Source organism: Myotis daubentonii, chromosome 1 (assembly GCF_963259705.1).
Source record: "Myotis daubentonii chromosome 1, mMyoDau2.1, whole genome shotgun sequence".
In the NCBI taxonomy this organism is placed as follows: domain Eukaryota; kingdom Metazoa; phylum Chordata; class Mammalia; order Chiroptera; family Vespertilionidae; genus Myotis; species Myotis daubentonii.
The window spans coordinates 139216423-139236816 of NC_081840.1; the positions used below are offsets into that span (position 1 = coordinate 139216423).

The 20394-nt window shown below is 42.4% G+C and overlaps 1 protein-coding gene across 1 annotated transcript in view; it reads left to right on the top strand.

Moving 5' to 3' along the window:
• Nucleotides 1–20394, top strand: part of KIAA1217 (KIAA1217 ortholog) — a 315079-nt gene that overhangs the window by 216357 nt on the left and 78328 nt on the right.

Below are 20394 nucleotides of genomic sequence, written 5' to 3' on the forward strand. Positions count from 1 at the left end.
AGAAACTGAAAAGGCAGATTTTCAAACCACATTAATGCAGGTCCACTAGAAAGGGATTGTGTTTCTAACAATAGTGTTACATCTCTCTGAAAGAAAATGGGAGGGAAAAAGAAAGATTAACTTCTCCCACTGTACCTCCTGCCTCCTCCCGCCCCCACACTCAAATTTAGAAGATGCTGTGCTATTATATATCATCTTTCCTGAGGATTAGCACTCTGCTGGAATCTGGAGCTTAACTAGAAAAAAAGGAAATGAACGGGTTTTATTGCCAGAGAAAGCCAGGCACCGGCTCCTAGCGCTGGAGGAGTGCCTGAGGTGAAGCATCCCCACTTCGTACAGCGTTTTGTTTTCTGCCGCAGCCATAAGAGTTACACACAGTCAGTGGCTTCAACGACCCAGACTTACTATGGTACAGTCCTATAGGTTAGACATCCAGTATGGGTGGACTCAAATCTAGGGGTCATCAGCGGGATGTTGGCTTTTCTTTCCTTTTATTCTCAGTTTTTAGGCGCCACCCACAATCCTCAGCTTTCAGCCCTCATCCTCCGTTGTCAAATCCAGTGAAATAGCATCTCTCTGGCCTGGTACCGTCATCACACCTCTAACCCTGGTCCCTTGTGATCACATGGAACCTACCTGATACCCCAGAATAGTCTCCCTACTTTAAAGGCACAGATTCCAGGGTTGAGGATGTAGACATCATTGTTCTGTCTACCACACAGGGTATGTGAGTTTAGGACCAAGAGGCCAGGAGGTCCAATAGGAAGTGCTGGGAGGATTTCTAGGTAACTCTGGCCTGGAATATGAGTGATGACATTGTGGTGACATCAGAACCTACACTTCTGGAGGAAGAGGGCTCCCACGTACTCAACTGCTGTTTTTTTTTATGTCAGAAATGGTGTGTGATTTGAAGCGAAGGCCGTGTGGCTACTTCAGACCATCTAGGATTTTGAGGTTTGTTTTTAGCCAGTTCCACTCTAAGCGTAAACCAGCACCAGGTGAAGACAGATCGAGGCCTGCCAACCAGGCTGCGTGGACTGAATGTCACAAAACCCTTTGCCTTTTATTGCTTCGTTATTCTCTTTCTCGGTGACATTTTTAGGAATCTTTTCTCCCTGGGAAATCTGTGTGTTTGATATGTCTAGCCTTTGAACTAGAGTTTCATGGTGTTCAGCTTTCTGTTTTCATTACATAGAACCCACTCAGCTGTCCCAGAATTGCCTCTGAAAATCTTGTTTATGGCTGGGGAGGACACTTGTTTTAACTCTTAAGCAGATGTGGTACCTGCATAAGGGGCCATCCGTGAGCATGGGGAGAATCAAATAGTAACCATATGGACAAAGCCTATTAGAATTCAGAACTTATCGGTGAAGTTGTCCTGTTTTTTACTTTAAGATGAGACCCTAGGGATCACTTTCTGAGTTGCCCACAGCGTACTTTCGACAGTAATTTTGTGTGTGAGAAAAATCAACTGTTGTCCCCAGCTGAGGAGACAACAAATGTTCACCATCCAACCCACTGAAAAGCTTTTAGGTTTCAGTGAAGATGAGTCAGAAATGAGAAACAGAACGCAGTTTAAAAACCAACTAGGTGTGATTGTGCCTGCAGTTTGCCACTTGGTCTCATCGCAGATTCCAGAAATTAAAAGACATGGAATTCCTTCAGCCTCACCTCTTGGCTCGAGAGGTTGGAATTCTCCCTCCTTCCTGATGAATGTAACTGCCTTTCCATGAAAGGAAAGAAAGCTTTGTTGAGTCCTGTCTGGAGTGCAGCTGCATAGCCCCATGGTTCGTGGTAAAGAACAGAAACAGAGAGCAGAGCAAGGATGAATTGGTGTAGACTAAACTGAGCTGCACGGTGGGTGGAGAGGCGCTCCATCCTCCCGTATGTCTGCAATGTGCGCGTGGCAGCCCTGCCCCGCCTGTCACTCACCTTCCCTCAGCAGCCTCCAGAGGCTGCGGGGTGGTCCTCCAGCTGCCCACTTGTTACCAATGCCCACGTGTGTCATGAAAAAACATTGGATGGACCATGCAGAGGCGCCACACCAGCAATGCCAGAACTTTGCGGTGGCCTCTGAAACTCCCCTTACACAATGAATTGAGCATCTTGCCTGTGAAAGAAAGGATGTAAGAGTCTGGGTCTAACACAGTCCGTGCTCCAGAGCAGGGCTCTGGTGGTAGCGGTGTAACTCAGGAAGCACGCTAGACTAAAGCATTCGCTCCGGGGTGGTGAGCGCGCTCGGCATATGTGCTTGGTGAGGGGGACGTGTCTAGTTTTTCACTCTGCACTCGCTGCGCATTTTTGAGGCTGGCCTATTTCATGAGACTTGTGGTTCTCTGCTGGAATGAGCGCACCCGGCTCCTGAATGTTTCCGTCCCTATTTTGTTACATTAAATAGTAGCTTTGATAATTCAGTTCCCATGGTACTGTAGTCACCATGTGGAACAGGCCCTTCTTCAAAAAATTATATGTGTTCTCATGGGTTTGCAATTCACAAATGTACAACTCGAAGAGGAGCCATCCCGTTCCGTGGCTCTCAACGGGACCCACCAGCGACGTCCCGCCCACCCAGCCAGTGGCTTTGTCAGTCTTCGGGCTTTTCCACCTTCTCAGGCACTTTGAGGTTACTTCCCAACATTCACTTTGCTCCCTCTTATATGTCCTTAGTTTTTCCTTGTGTATAGATAGTTCCCAGATTTGCATTTAGAGCACAATCCCCAGATCGGCCCTGCGTCTTAAATTAGTTCCTAATACCCGGTTCAGCCGCTGCCTCCCAGACCTCTTCTATTTGCGCTCTGCATTTGACACCGATGCGCAGTCTCCTTAGAAACCTGGGTTTCCATTACACTGTAGCCATTTCTAAATCCCAGCCCACATTCAGACACACTTCTTTTATTCACTAACGCCTTTTTTTCCTCTTGCCCTCTATGGTTTTCAGTGTGTTCAGGCTGACTTCCAGTTTGTGTGTGTTTTAATTTGCTTTTTTTTTTATCTTCACCATTTTTACTTGTGATTTTTATCTTACTACTGATTTAATCATGCCAAAGTAAACAACCCTTGAAACTATAGCCCTGGCTCTGCCATTTCTTAAGAGTTCAAGACCCAAATGCTCAATTTCCAAGTGGCTGTCTCTACATGGATAGTCTTCCAATGTTTCCGGTGCATCCTGTTGTTGAACACACACACACACACACACACACACAAAGTCGTAATCTCTTCTTTTTCTTCCAAGCTATTTCCTCCTGTTTTCCTATCTTTGTGAGAGATGGTGTGTGTGTGTGTGTGTGTGTGAGTGTGTGTGTGTGTGTGTGTGTGTGTGTGTGTGTGTGTGTACACATATATGTGTCTTTTGAGGGTTGGGGAGAAGAGATTTAAAAAGTTGACTTATCAGTGAGTCTTCAATTGCCTAACTCCTGTTTCTCAGCACATCCTACTGTCACCAGAACCATTCCGCTGTGCGAGGCCTCTGACAGATGACCCTTTGGCCAGTGCCTGCACTGCTACTCTTACAATAGCTAACTTTTTTGAGCATTTACTACCCACTTTTCAGGATAATTTTATTTAATCTTCAAGACAACCTTTTGAGGCAGGTACTGCCTCATGTTTTAACTCAGGAGACATTTGCTCAGGTGTGCTAAGAAATGTGCCCAGGGCCACACAGCTAGAGCAGGCGGAGCTGAGAAGTGAACCCAGGCCTCTGCACTCCACGTTCCAGACTGTTAGCAACACGGCTGTCCTGCTGGAGGTGCAGCGTTCACTGTTTTTCTAACAGCAACGGCCTTTAACCAACTCTTCCTCCTCCATTCTAACAACTGCTTCTGAAGTCATCTCCCTAAGCCCAACTTCCCATTGTGCAAAGACTAGCACAGGCCAGCGATCAGTATCCTCTCCGCCGCAACACCCAGCAAAGCTGCCTCACAGTTCTTGCTCCAAGTGTATGAAATGCACTCTCCCGCCGCACATGTCTGCCTTTCGAAAGTCCATGCGGCTTACTACGGGACAGTTGCCTGATGCCAGTGACAGAATGCTGGCATGAAAAAAATGGTGGGAGGGGACACTATTGTGCCTCTAGGTCTCTTCTATGAAATAACACCAAATGCCAGGTTTGAATCCTAATTGGAACAAACCGACTGTAAAAGATATCTTTGAAACTCTTTGGAAAATTTGAACATGTTTGGGGAATCAGATGATAGTAAGGGATAGCCAGTAATTCTGATGGACATAATGATGACTTGGTGGTTGTGTTTTTAAAAATGAGACATACTAAAGTATTTACAGGTCAAATGGCATGATTAATGGGATTTGCCTTAAAACACTCCAGCAAAGCAAATTAAAAAATTGCTTTGGAAATATATGAAACAAAATTGGTAAAATATTGAAAAATGTCAAAGCTGGATGATGGTAGTCTGTTTTATTATTTTCTCTACTTTTTATGGTTGAAAATTTCCATAATAAAGTGTAAAAAATTAAACTCGTGCTTTTAGAGGCCAAATAAAAGACTACCTGCGAAGCTTTCCCTAATGCTCTGTCAGAATTCATCTTTCTTTTAGGGGGACATTTTGCACATTCTGTTGGTGTTATACTCATTTAAATGCATGTTCATCTCACCCCTGACTGTAAGTTCTCCAAAGGCACAACCATTCTCATGCTCATCTTTGTATCCCTCCGAGAGCCAGTTTGTGTCTTATGCTTGGTGAGTGTAAATACTTGTCAAACATGATGCCCTGAGTAGTGTAGTGGCAGTGCTACAAATGCTGTATTATTCATTTTCTGTCATTAATGAGAAGCCACTGTTAAAATATCTCCCTGTTCTCATCACCAGAAATAGTTGTGCTTCTCCCGGTTTATTTTTATCATGTGGACACTCTGAGTCTTAGAAGTGATCATTTTCCCTCTTTGTGTTGCTACTTTAAAGCTTAGAATTAAATTTGTGGCCCACCCACAGCAAGTGTACAGGCATTCTGCAGTGTGTATTTTGTGTGCTGGCTTTGTTCCTGGCTTCTCTTTTTAATTTTCCCTCCTCTCATGTTCTTTCTGTCCTGCGTTCCACTTTGAATTTTGGGGGGGGGGGGGCAAAATTGCAATAATTTATATGAACTCTATTATATTTTTGTGGAATCAGTCAGGATATAAGTAATATTCATTCTCTATTATTGTTTTCCTGGGTTTAGGATAATAGACTCTTTTGTGTCTATATAGTAGGTAATGTGTTAAATACTTTGCATATTATTTAAATTAGTCAACAACTCTGCAAAGTAGGTATTCTGACTCCATTTTACAGATGATACAAATGAGGCAATGATGTCTCTCTCGGACCCACACACCTGGTAAATGTCAGATGTCAGGTTTGAACCCAGATCTGTCTTACTCTTTGGATTCAGCCCACAGTCTCCCTTTTTTTGATATTTCCATGTGATTTTTGCAAGTTTTCAAATGATGCATCTACTAAGATTTTAGAACACATAAAATATTCTTTTAAAGTATTTGTTTCACTTCTTAATTCTATTATGGTGTCTTTTCATATTTGACTTTGTTTCATTCTGTTCTCTTCTGGAAAGGTTAAAAAGGTATCCCGCCAAAAACAAAGGAGGGGGGAAGAAAGTCAAAGTAAAGGAAAAGAAGAAGTATGTGCTCATTTCCTAATGTAATTGAGATTTTTTTAAAAATATCTTTTATTGATTTTTTACAGAGAGGAAAGGAGAGGGATAGAGAGTTAGAAACATTGATGAGAGAGAAATATCGATCAGCTGCCTCCTGCACACCCCCAACTGGGGATGTGCCCCCAACCAATGTACATGCCCTTGACCGGAATCGAACCTGGGACCTTTCAGTCTGCAGGCCGACGCTCTATCCACTGAGCCAAACCAGCTACAGTGTAATTGAGATTTTTATTTTGTCCTCAGGCCAGTGTTCTGGTTGAGAAGGGTTTGGGACTTGTGGAAGGCAGGGGTGAATGAAATAATTCTATAGAAATGGAAGAGAAGAGAATCCCAAGAAATCAGAAAACACTCCTAACTAATTTTCTTTGATTCATTCGAGGCCCTCCTTGACCCAACCATCACAGTATTCCCTTCACTCACATAATAACATATTCACGATATACTCTGGGCCAGGTACCGTGCTGAGCATTTTGAAAAATGAGCATTTTGCTCATTTGACTTTTCAGTAAAAGCCACTGTGAAAGGAATTCTTATTATCGCTCTGTTTCAGATGTGGAAGGAGGATCAGGGAGGTTAGGGAACTTGCTCAAAGCCGCAGAACTTTTCAGAAGTGGAGCTGGATTCAGAGCCAGGCAGGTCATCTTCAGAACTGGCCTTCTTACTCACTCCTGTGGTCACTACTGTTCTTCTCCACACTTCTGTCTTCATCATCAGCGTCTATGTGCCACCCATTTTTAAAGACCTAACTCAAAAGCCACTGTCATCATCTAACTTCCCCTTACTCTTCTCTTCTTCAGGCCTCACTCACCACTTTTTCTTCTCTGACTTCCACCGAACTTCACCTCTACCCCCTCTCATAGCACACTCACCTTTTCCTGCCTGCACTGTAGGTATTGATATGCACATATAAGTCCTTTTTAAATTCTAAGCTTCTAAAGGAAACTCCTTGTGTTTCTCTTGGACACTGTCCTGCTTTGAGAAAATTCTCATTACATGTCTGGATGAAAAGGGGGCTTACTTCAGTACTTTTTCCATCACAAATTTCCAGTTAATTCCTTCTCTCCTAAGATCAGTACAAGAACTTATAACTGGAAATGTCTGAGGTTTGCAACATATTCCCTAGTTTATCCCAGAAGTAGTTCCTGACCAAAATGAGAAATATGAGTGCCTATCTAGCCTAACATTTCCTATCAATATAATTTTATAGCAGTGAATAGCCCTGAAGTTTTAAGATGAGAGCAACAGATTTGTCAGTTTAAATTAAGGGATGTACACATATCTGCGTTTTATTCTCAGGAGTTAAGTTCCCCTATAGCAGAAAGTAAACAAGCCTCCAGATAACAAATTAAATAAGAGAGATCTTGTTTCACTGTATTTATAATTCAGTAGGACAAATCTTGCCTCTAGATTGTGTAGTCCGTATTTTAAATGCCTCCAAATTTACAAAGTAGGAGTGATTATTTTCGAACAGTTCATCTGACCCCTTTATTGTGAGGTTTCACTGATTCACTCTCCCAACCACTATACGTAGACCCACTTCTCTGGTTTAGGCTTTTGTGCAAGATTCTGAAGAGACACAGTTGACCCTTGAACAACATGATTTTGAACTGTGTGGTCCACTTATAGGCAGATTTTTTTCATTTACAGTGCAATACCATAAATGCATTTTCTCTTCTTGACTTTTTAAAAATTTTTTATTTAAATTTATTGGGATGACATTGGTTAATAGAATTATTTAGGTTTCACATGTGCAATAATATATCATGTGTATATTACATTGTGTATTTACTATCCAAAGTAAAATCTCTTTCCATCGCCATATATTTGACCCCATTTAACTTTTGCTACCACTCCCCACCCCCTTTCCTCTGGTAACCACCATACTGATGTCTGTGTCTGTGAGTTTTTGTTTGTCTGTCTTGTTAGTTCATTTGTTGCTTTGTTTTATATCCCACATGTGAATGAAATCACATGGTTCTTTTTTTTAAAATATATTTTATTGATTTTTTACAGAGAGGAAGGGAGAGGAATAGAGAGTTAGAAACATCGATGAGAGAGAAACATAGATCAGCTGCCTCCTGTACACCCTCCTACTGGGGATGTGCCCACAACCAAGGTACATGCCCTTGACTGGAATCGAACCTGGGACCCTTCAGTCTGCAGGCTGATGCTCTATCCACTGAGCCAAACCGGTCAGGGCAATCACATGGTTCTTGACTTATTTCGCTTAGCATGACATTCTCAAGACCCACACATGTTGTCACAAATGGCAATATTTCACCTTTACTTATGGCTGAGTAATATTCCATTGTACAAAGGAGCCAAAAATGTACAATGGAGAAAAGAAAACCTCTTCAATAAATGGAGCTGAGAAAATTAGAAAGTTACATGCAAAGGAATGAAATGACTGCTGTTTGTCACCATACACAAAAATTAACTCAAAGTGGATCAAAGACCTAAATATAAGATCTGAAATAATAAACTACATAGAAGAAAACATAGGTACTATTTTATTAATTTGACCTCAAAAGCAAGGGAAATAAAAGCAAAAATAAATGAATGGGACTATATCATACTTATGACCTTCTTAATAACATTTCCTTTTCTGTAGCTTACTTTATTGTAAGAATATAGTATATGATACATATAACATACATAATATGTGTTAATCGACTATTTCTGTTATCAGTAAAGCTTCCAGTCTACAGTAGGCTCTTAGTAGTCAAGTTCGGGGGAGTAAAAGTAAACATGAATTTTTATTGTGCAGAGTCGGAGCCCCTAACTTCCACATTATTCAAGAGTCAGCTGTAATAGTGACCAAGTATGGTAGCTGCCCTCACAAATCCTACAGTCCAAGAGAAGACCAGAAAGTCACTAATCAATAATGACACAGACATCTATAATTTTCACATCAGTTCCAGGCTATGTGAAATCTTTGCCTTCATTCTGCTATTTGCTTGAGTTAACACTATGGAACTCACTTATGCATAATGGATGTAATTATGGCCCTTTTCTGTCCTGTCTTTCTGACAGACACAAAGTATTTCTATTGGAATGGTAAGGAGTTCCTCTTGTTGAGACGATTAGCTAGGCAAACACATTTCCATGCGGGGAAGATCCAGGACAAGGTAGATATTCTTCCCTCGCTACTTCCAGTTGCATTTTATTTTATTTTTAAGAAGCAAGAAAGGGTAATCTATGCACATCTGATGTGCAGCTTCCAAGTGATACAAATCTCATCTTTCCTGCTGTGTGGCTGCTTGCTTTTCCTTGCACTTATTTTTCCTTTTTGTCATTGAGAGGTTATGACAACACGAGCCATATTGTATTTATAAACATCACGTGTTTCCTTGATATGGCTCGCAGCTTCTGCCAGACGAACACATGGAAGAAACATTTCTCGTTAGCTCAGCATTGGTTTTACTTATGCCGATTTCCGGAACAGGAAAAATGCCTTCCTACTCAGATTTAACTTTCATAGAGTAGCAACAAAACCTCTGAATGTCCGTGAAATAGTTTTAACAAGGGTGGATACTGCTCCTTTAAACCGCATATTTTGACTAAAAGCTTCCTTCTGTGAAAAAAAAAAAGAACACACACAAAAACCTCAAGCCTTGCATTCACTCACCATAAAGACAGGCAGCGCTGGAAGCATTCGAGAGATGGGTGGTTTCAAGGTCTCTGCGAGTCTAGAAAGTTTCTTCTAGAAGAGAAAGGTTCACGGAAGATGTAAGGTAAGAACTGTGCCTCTGTAACAGAAAAGAATTTTCAGAAATTTTTGTCGTCTGTGGCACATTCCCTGGATTGAGTCAGGTCTGCTGTGTTTAAGTTGATTCAATGAGGAATTGAAATTTCAGGTTTTTATTTTTAACTGTTTAAAGGGCACTTCTTTGTTATTGGCATTCGTCTTTTTAAAAAAAAAAATCCATTTAAATTACATTGGGCTGTCTTCAGTCAATAAATTTTGTGATCTACTGTCGGCCGAACCTTATAATTTAGAAAAGGATTTAAATAGTCAACATTGTTTGCTAGTACAGATCTCATCGGTTTATGTGTTTTGTGACAGTTTTCGGTGTTTTCACAAAGATGCTCACTTGCATTTAGTTTCTGAGACAAATGTAGAGAATTTGAAGGTGTGGTACAAATGGGGGGGTGGAGATTAACATGTGTCCTTTAACAGTCCAGGGAAATTTTCTTGTTTTTGTCCTTGTATAAAACATTTTAGATTTTAAAATAAAAATAGCTCTTTTATCTTGATTTTTACATTTTAAAAAGAAATATCAATTTAAGCTTTATGAATAACATTAAAATATTCTACAGTTTTGACATTATAACATAATAGATATATTTCATTTCTACTGGGTTTAATAATTGACTGAGAAAGTCTTTGGCAGAAATTATATTTACTGAGAATAACTATTCTGTCTTATTCTTGCACTAATTAAAATCACAATATTTTGCATTTATTTCTTTTAAAGAAGTTTAATAAGAATAATGTTCTATTAAATCAATCTGTTTCATTTTAAAGGTACATGTGAGCATGGATCAGCTTATGAATAACTGTATAGATACCGTTATCCCAATTTAGAGATGAGTTCATATGCATGAGAAGTTGTTTTCCAATGTGGTCTAAATAGTATACGTTATTTTATGTAATCATCATAATAACTGTTTGGCGTAGGTGCTATCATACCTATCTTAAGATTGGAAAACAAAGGCTGAGAAAGATTAATAACAAGATCACACACTAGTAGGTAGCAAAGTTGTGATCCAAACCCAGGCTGACTGTCTCTACAGGTCTTGTTTTAGAACAAAACTATGCACAGCCTTACCAGGAGCTAAGAGCTCCGAGTCTCGAGTCAGACATAGATAACTCATCTTGGAAGTAATGATTTATAAATAAATAAGTAATGCTTAACTGTCTTCAAGATAAATTGTGGGGAGCCAGCACGGCCATGGCATCCTCAGCCCCAGGGTGCCTTATGTGCCGTGCCAGCTCAGCCTGGTTCAGTGACCCTGGGGGGGGGGGGGGGGGTGTGTGTGAAAGGATTGATTCTTACCGCTTATTTTCTAACGTCTACCACTTACTTTCTATTTCTACAGCTTATTTCTATCTTACCTATCTTTAGCTTAACAAAACCTAAGAGATCTCTTAGAAAAGACAGACAAGAGAATGAAAGCTGGGTCTCGGTGGGACGCCGCTCCCGGATGAGGAGACAGCACCCACAATAAATTATTTAGAACAATTTTGGATATATATTTTTTTATATCTGTAGCATCCAAGACCTAGTATCACACTGGTTGTTATTCAGGGACCTGGTTACAACTTAGAGTGAAATGAAAACAGTGAACGTCAGATGACGTGGGAGAGCAAACAGCACTGTGGACAAAGGGCTGTTTCCTTCTTACGCTTCCTTCTTTGCGTCATGTGCTGTGCACTCATAAAACTTCTCGTGGGACCAGGGAGCTTATTTGCGAGCTTGACTTAGAAGTGAGGGAGCGTCTTTGAATGGAGACTGCCTGCAGTGCCCGCCTGCTCTCCTTTCAGGCCTCTAGAAAGAGGTGGACAGGAAGAACGTTAAAGAACTTGGAAGGTGGAGGGCTCTGGAGTCAGGACAGCTAGCTGAACCAACTCAGAGGCAGGGACTGTTGCTTGCCTCGGCCCCTCCTGAAGACTGACACAGCCACTCAGCCTGAAAAATGTCCTGGTGACCTGTGCTGCGAAGTAATGACTGCCAGCAGCATCCACCGGGGATGCGGCTGCTCATCGCAGCGCTGCACTTGGGCTCCAGGATCTAAGCAGCTTGCTTCCAGCCCCATTTCTGCATAAAACCTGGGGCTGCCTAAGCAACCAACGCAACTGACTGTTGACTGGAACCGGCCTTCCTCCTTCAGCAGCCACTGGGGTGAGCTCCTGAGAGCTCTGGGCCTTGCTAGAAAGTTCAGGAAAGGTTAATGCCACACTTCAGCTTTTTTATATCCAAGCCACACCCCGTTTCTTGGCTCATAAATATAGGTGCTAGCAGAAATGGCCTTTGACTGGGATCATATGTCCCGGTATTTTCCGGTTGTATCCCCTGTACCTATATGTTGTTGTTTTTTTCCCTGGGGTTGAATGTCTCCTCTGTGAGTCCCCGTCAGGGCAGCTTGGACTATAGGAGTTCATTTCCTGTCATATCAGTACAGGCTCCCTCGGGGCCAAGATCCTACCCTGCAGAGGGCTTCCAGGTGACCATTCTTTTCTCCATAATTTTCCTAAAATCCCTCAGGTGAGCTTGTGTTACTTTTATGTAAATTTGGGGAGGGCACACATTCATCTTTTGAAGAGGAAAGAAATGTTTTTAAGATCCATGTTGCCTGGTGGCAAGCCCTGCTTTTTCCCTGTGGGGTTGGCGATCCCTTTGCTTGCGTGTGATTTGCAGGTGTGACACTGTCCGCGCTGAGTAGCTGGGGCTGGCTCCTGTGACTAGGAAATACATCTGGCCTGTGTCGTTGGCGCTCCCTGAAGAAACAGGCCTGGCTTATCGGAATCAGCATTCTAGAGGTGGAAAGGACTTACACATCACCTCTCATCACTCTTTCACCGCCGGTTGTGACTCAGGAGGCTAGCATGGCTGGTGTGAGTTGGTTAAGGCCACAACGTAAGGAAGTGACAAAAATAGGGCTGGATCCCAGGCCCCCCCCAGCCCCTGACACCAGCCTTTTGCCCATTTCCAGGGCTCTCCTCTTTTGGTTCTCACCCTCTTGAGGGTTGTTTTCTTGATTGATTCAGGCAAACACTATGCCATTGACTCCTCAGCCTTCCATTGTAGTCGCTGAGCACAGCCAGCTTTCACTTAGCGTCCAGACAGCAGCACAACGCTGTGGAGTGGCCAGAGCTCATTAGTCAGAAATGCATGGGCCTGGACCCGAAAGAAATGGGTTTCTCAACTAACCCGATTCATATCATTCAATGTTTTATTGAAGGGGAGCGAGCCATCAAGACAACTGAAAAACAGCAGCTGCTTCAAATTATGAGATACTTTGAATAAAATAACATTGGCTTTAAAGGGTTGTATAGCATTATAGTGTTATTTTCAAAAGTCGGCCTCTTTGCTAAGGCTCTGACAATAACTCTGTTTGAAACTTTAATGTATTACTAGTCAAACTACTTCCAAAACTGTTTTTCCCTTGGAGCCAATGATTTTAAGTGGCACATAGAAGAAACAAGTTTTTAAATGTTATCAATTAAATAATGTTGTATTAACGAGTACTGCAAAGATAAGTAGTGCCAAGAACTTGAAAGTTAATGAATATTCTTGCTTTGTCACAACTAAATAAAGTCCATTTAAAATTGACTTAAAGCATGATAGTGCACTTGGTGTGAGGGTCTGGCAGAAAGAGTGACAATATCTTGTTATCGAGTGAAGTGTAGAAACCCAGGCATTATGACAAACCCCGAGTTGGGTGTTCATAGAGGGGCAGAGTAAACCATTATTAAAGATTATACCGTTTAAGAAAATGAACCATTTGGATCTCAGAGTCAAATCGAATTCTCGCTTAAGTGTTCTCAACACCTCCAGCATCTTGGTATTTGGCACAAAAGAGGAGCTGTTTCCTCGGTCCCTTTCGTGCAGATTGATTTACTTAAGGCCTTTTCTGATAAGAAGTGTGAACGCCCAGCGTGTCATTGAGGCCACGGGTCCTTCCCCTTGTCCAGGAAGCTCTAGCACAGGCCCTGGTCCCAAAGTGCAGAAAGCATGTTTCACTCAGTTGATTGACTCATGCACTTGATTTCATTCTTTTTATGTTTGTCTTTTCCTGTGAATCAAAGGTCATGCTTCCCCTTCTTCTGATTTAACTCTTTGAACCTGTTCCTTTCCATCTGCCCTTGACATAGTAGGAAGAGCTGCCAAAGAAAAACCCAAACATAACAATGTCAGTGATGAAGTAATTCCGGAAGAGCAGGGACCTGATCTACAGGGCTGAGGCGCAGGGAGTGCTTTTATTGCAACTCGCCTCTGAGGTGCGAGGCGGCACAGCCGGCTCTGGGAGCTGCGCCCGGCGCCATTCTTTGTACTGAAAAGAGCATTTGGTAGATGGTTGACCCATCAGCCTAGAGACTGAGGGGACATTCTAGACCAGCCGTGGGCAAACTACGGCCTGCGGGCCGGATCCGGCCCGTTTGAAATGAATAAAACTATTGAAAAAAAAGACCGTGCCCTTTTATGTAATGATGTTTACTTTGAATTTATATTAGTTCACACAAACACTCCATCCATGCTTTTGTCCCGGCCCTCCGGTCCAGTTTAAGAACCCATTGTGGCCCTCGAGCCAAAAAGTTTGCCCACCCCTGTTAGATGCATATCTGCAAAGTGGATGCCATTTTTGCTTGCTTTAAAAGCAAATCTAAAAATATATTTCTTAGCAGCTGTGTCACTGCAAAACAAAACAAACAAAAAAACTGCTCCACTGCAGCGCCAGTCACTCATAGGTATCTCCAGGGTTCGGATCTTAATGCTTCAGAAACTTGCTGCGGATTTCCCTTCTAAATCCAGACCAAGGAGCCTATTAGCCTGCGATCTGGGAGAACCTCTACATTCTCGCAAAAATGAGAAATGTGCCACTATTGGCAACCTACGGCTATAATTATGTTAATCTGGCCATTTTAAGACTGAAATATGGTCTTTTAAAATGTGTCTGTATTTTTATTATTTGTAACAATGAACTGAAGAAATTGAGTGAAATGCTAATAAGCTTCTATTCAGTACCACTTTGTGACTACAGCATAGCAATGAGTCAGAAGTGGTTATTTTGATATTTTTAATTTTGGCAGAGAATTTTGATCTGCAGAATTTTACTCATATACATAGTACATCTTACTATAAAATCTACCAAAACATTTTTATATTTTAAAGTAGATACAGTGAGTATCTGTATGTGCAAATCCGTCTCGGCATATATGCTCAATAACAAACATTTCTATTAAATCACTACACTGTGCTATACATCTGTGCCTGTCCCCCCCCCCCCCAAAAAAAAATTATTTTTTGAGCACTACCACAGATAAATGGTTTTCTATCAAGATCTAAGGCACACAGATCATGGTTTTTAATACAAATATGGGACAAGACTAGAATGGACAATATAGTGACATTCTGAGAGCTTTCAAAAATTGATCTTTAGCTAATTGGTTTTACCTCCTCCTCACCAACCAAAACTTTTATTCTGTTCACAGGCAAGTGATGTCACAGATTCTCTTCTCATTCCTGAAGACAGGTTCTCCCGGGAGATAAACTGGGAAGGGAAGGAGACGTGTATAATTGCCCACCATGAATTTTATAAATAATTGATATTGGAATGTACTTATCCTATCAGCATGAAGTGGATGGGGAAGTCTTTTAACCAACCTGGCCTGGGTTCAGAGTAGCCAGTTCACTTGGGAATGAGAATGGGTACAAGCACCTTCTTGAATATGAGTTCATAGCATATATTGGGCGTTTTTCTCAAGGATGATGCTTTGGAATGTTACAGCATGGCATTTAGAATCTCCATTACTTCACGAGCTCTTATATCTCCAGAAGAGAGTGTGCCATCCTCTTTATCCTCCTGTGAATATATTAAAGTAGGTATTGTCTTTCTATCTGTTTTGCTCTCACGATTCATTGAATGAGCCTATAAATGTTTGTTGGTGATTTTAATAACACATTGACCACACTTTTCTGCATGTAAAGTCATTTACAAATAAGTTAGCTCATGTGATGTCCACGGCACCAGGAGGGTAAGAATACAAGCTATTCCTGAGCCAACTTAGCAGCTGAACCAGAGCCTCAGGAAAGTTCAGTGGCAGGGCCACGGTCTCGGCCGGAGACCACGGCTGAGCAGGTCCCATGAGGAGAACCCAAGCCTTTTCATGCATAACCCAGCTCATCCCTCCACACCCTTCCTTGGGCATCAAGGTGGGGAGGGGTACTGACCGGAGAGGATGATTAACCCTTTTTTTAAAAATTGGAAACGAATTTGTAGCTTCAGCGCATTGAAGGGGAACTTGAGAGTTGAGCGTCAGTGGAATCAAGCCATCGTCCTGCCCTAATTTTAAGAAATTTCCTTTGTCTATTGGTTGACCCCTATCTTCCTACCGCCTCTGGGAGAAACTCTGCCCAATGTTCCTTTTCAAAGAGGGGAAGGAAAGGAAGAGAAAGGATAATCTAAAGAAGGAGGAAAAAAGACTGGAAGTTGGGCTGGGCAGCGGGGGAAGACATGCTACTTTGGGCTCAGCCTGGAGCTTGTTTCTCTTTGCAGTGAGTTGAAAGTTCTTGATCCTGATCATGAACTTCCAAAGGCGCTTCACAGATTCCAAAGCATTTTCTTCCCATGCCTCCCCTCCTGTGTGGCAGAGGGTTCTTTCCTCTCGGGGGCAGTGTTTGGGGGGAACAACTAGACCACCCCTGCCCCTTTGCTGGAGGTGGGCGTTTTGTGATATGGAGCGTGACTTCTTTACACGGAGTCACTGGACTGGCAGCTGTCTTGTTTTTTCTCCTGAGAGCCTCCGTTTCAGGAGTGCCCAAAGCCTGGCAGTTTGTCCTTGGGACGCAGGGAAGCAGCTCTTATCTCTGAGGAGGAGGCTCCTGGCAGCACCGGGACCTGTGGGGAAGCAGTGACTGGCCCATGCTGGCTGCCACTGCCCAGCCGTCTGTGCAGGGCACAGCGTGGCACAGCAGGGCAGGCAGAGAAGCGTGCCACATGCCAGGCCTGGGGGATGCATGACTCCCAAACTGGCTGTCTTTGAGGCTGTTATTTATCCAAATAAGGAGAAGCACTGGTTTTGCTGACCAGCTCAGATTTCTGCGCCATGTCCGCTGGCTGGCTGGCTGGCTGGCTGACTGGCTGTCTCGATATTTGAACTGAAAACACAAAGGTATGCCTTTGAAATGGAGCATTCTTGTGGGGGTCACAGGTATCCTGGAGACATCATTTGGAAGGCAGTTTCTCCCCACATTTGTAGATAACAGTAATATGCTCTGGTCTACTTTTCTCTTGTACCTCTTGCAGCATTCAGTACAGATGACTTTGTTTAGGTATTTCTGGACCTGATTTTAGACGGAAATAATACCTATCTTAGCAATCGCTGGACCATTGCTTTCCTTTGAAGAGTGTTCAAGGAAGGTCAGGCCTCTACATTAACTTCTTTTTTTTTTAATTCTTTATTGTTTAAAGCAGCGGTCACCAACCGATGGTCTGTGGACCACTGGTGGTCCATGGGGTCTGAAAGGTTGGCGACCGCTGGTTTAAAGTATTATATATGTTTTCTTTTTCCCCATTAACCTCTCTCCCCAGTCGTTCCCAGCCCCCCAGCACATGCCCTCACCCCCCTACTGTCTGTGTCCATGGGTTATGCTTAAATGCATGCATACAAGTCCTTTGGTTAATCTCTTACACGCGCCCCCGCCCCCCCCCCCCACCTCCCTTCCCTCTGAGGTTGGACGGTCTGTTCTGTGCTTCTATGTCTCTGGATTTATTTTTGTTCATCAGTTTATGTTGTTCATTATATTCCACAAATGAGTGAGATCATGTGATATTTATCTTTCTATGACTGGCTTATTTCGCTTAGCATAATGCTCTCCAGATCCATCCATGCTGTTGCGAATGATATGAGTTCCTTCATTTTTTACAGCAGCGTCATATTCCATTGTGTAGATTACCACCATTTTTTAATCCACTCATCTGTTGATGGGCACTTAGGCTGTTTCCAACTCTTAGCTATTGCAAATTGTGCTGCTATAACATAGGGGTGCATATATCCTTTCTGATTGGTGTTTCTGATTTCTTGGGATATATTCCTAGAAGTGGGATCACTGGGTCAAATGTGAGTTCCATTTTTAATTTTTTGAGGAAACTCCATGCTGTTTTCCACAGTGGCTGCACCAGTCTGCATTCCCACTGCAGTGACTTCTTAACGCTAGAAAGCAGGGTTGTTCTGGCTCTTCATGGGTCCCTGCCCTGGTCTTTGACTTTGGGTAAGACACTTTAAGTCTCTGGGCCCCAGTATTTTGTGTGTGTTTTTAGTCCTCACCTGAGAATATGTCTTTATTGATTTGAAAGAAAGAGGAAGGGGAAAGAGAGAGAGAGAGAGAAGAGAGAGATCAATGTAAGAAACAGGGACCAGTTGACTCCTGTACACGCCCAACTAGGGATGGAGCCTACAGCCTAGGTATGTGCCCTGACAGGAAATAGAACCCTCAACCTTTTTGGTGTACAGGATGATGCTCCAACTAACTGAGCCACCTGGCCAAGGCTGGGTCCCAGTTTCTTTATCTATAAAGTGGGGGTTATAACATTTACCGGGTGGAAATGAGCTGGGAATTAAATGAGTATATTCTGGAAAGCATTTGGTAAAGAGGAAGTTTCCAAAAATATGAGTTTACTCTTTCCCCATTTCCATCTTCTAGCAGACTTAGTTGAACATGTTTACAGGTAAAGAAATTCTAGGTTAATTATAATTGCCACCTAAAGCTTAATAAATCAGCTGAGTGGAGATTTTGATGTGAGCTTTCCACTTCTCTCAAGAGAAGTGGTTCTCAAAGAGCCGTCCCTGGACCAGCAGGTCAGCAGCACTTGGGGACTTGTTAGAAATACAGATTCTCGGGCCACACCCAGACCTGCTAAGTCAGACCCTCTGGAAGTGGAGCCGTGATCTGTGTTTTAGCAGGCCCTCCGGGTGACTTTGATGCGTGCTGAAGTTGGAAAACCACTGTCCTCAAGTAAATTGCTCATTGGGTCAGAGATCAACCCATTGCTCCAGGACACTAGGCACTCCCCCACCTCCTGTCTCTGAAGGTGTCTTACTTCCTGCCTTGAATACCTAAGAAAGGAAACTCTTTCTTACCTACTGAAATTCTGCTCACTATTTATGGACTCCCTTACATATCACCTCTTCAGAGAATTATTTCTCAGCTCTCCTAGCCAGAAGAATGTAGATCCCGAGAGTGTTTGTCTGTTGCACTCATTTGATAATTGTCAAAGTTATTTTTGCTTTTTCTTATTTTGAATATTCATGTACGGGCCTCATTTTTTTTTCCTACTAGAATGTAAGCCCTTCAAAGGTAGGTATGAAGTCGTGCAGATCTTTTCTTCATCATCAGCCTGAATCCTGGGCTTTGCATATGTAGTGGCTACTCAATGAATACTTTGTGGACCCGTAGAACGTTACAGTTGGAATGGGCCTTAGAGATAGTCTAGACCAGACACTTCTTGTTTATATTTAAAAACCTGATGTTAACACCTGGACCAGAGTGCAGCGTCCATGATTCCCTGTTTCGTGTCCTTCGCACTTCACTGTGCTGCACTGACTGCAAAGGGACACCTGAATGGGGGTTTAGGGGCCACAGACTCCAGCCAAACTCAAACAGAACAGAGGGACTTGCAAAGTTATACTCATTTAATTTGTAAACATGGAGCCTTTTAAATCCTTTTATAACTAGTGAGAATTGGGAAGGTTCATGAGCCCATATAATTACACAACGAATAACAACTATTCACAGTCTTACATGAGAGACTTTTCCCAGTTCACTAATTCAGTATACCTGGGATACCCATGGAATTTCTTTTGGCTTCAAAAGTTGCTGTTAAGAGGAGAACAGGCGGCTCTTCTGAACCCAAGAAGAGTTGGCACCTGGACTGTTTTGATCTGGATTTCCACCATTGTTTTTTCATGTTGATTTTGAGGGAAAATTGAACCTGGTGGATTTTTTGAGTTATTGTCCCTCCATGTTATCCTCTGGAGCTCTTCCTCACACAACCCTTTCTCCTTTTGACAGATTGGCTAATATTGTTCAGCCAAGGATCAAAATAATGGCACAACTAAAAAACCTTTCATCGGAAGCCATCCATAAAATTCCCCTTAAAATGGGTTCTGCTGACAGAGCTCCCGGTGTGTTGTGTGTTTGTTCTATTACTTCGTAATGGCACCAGCACATATCCTACTCCAATCAATATGAAAACAGAGCAGGATGCAGGCAATGGGGTGATTCCAGGGCCACTATTATAACCCAGGTCCACAGAGTTGGCTTCAGAAAAGCTGTGCAGAAAGGAGGAGCTGTGCAGGGGAGACAGAAGCCACCGGAAGGGGTTAAACCTACTGGGCACTTGGTGCTAAGAAGCTGAGACTGCTTGACATGTGAGAAAGGGTTTAGAGGAACCAACGAAAGCCTTGAGATTTGAGTAGCTACATTGTGAGAGGACAGTGACAGAACAAGAATAAAGGATCATTTGTCCTCTAGCTTGGCATCTACCATTCATCAATTTGTTTACCACTATTTTCTGCAACAGTCTCTGAAAAATACCTAGTTTTTTAAGCTGCAGCTATAAAGCATAACATTCTATATAGATCATCAGTTTGTTGCTTAAGTTCAGATATATTGAAGACATATTATCAAACTAGTATATACTTTTTATTCTGACATTGTGATGATTATCCTAAAGGTATATCATGTTATATCAACTTTTTAAATTTGCAACATAATTAAGTTGATCAGTTTCCCTAACAAAAGGTAAGAAGGATAGAGGAGAAGGGACAGAGATGTATGCTTCTGTTAGTGATCCAGCAACTCTGAGAAGTGTGGTCCCAGGAATGTCACCAGTAGCAGGATTGGCGTCATAATGGTAACAAGCATTAATCAGATAAGGCCCAGATATTTTATCCCATTAGTAATTTAGTACCTGTGACTAACGGAAATATACATACTTAAACACATAT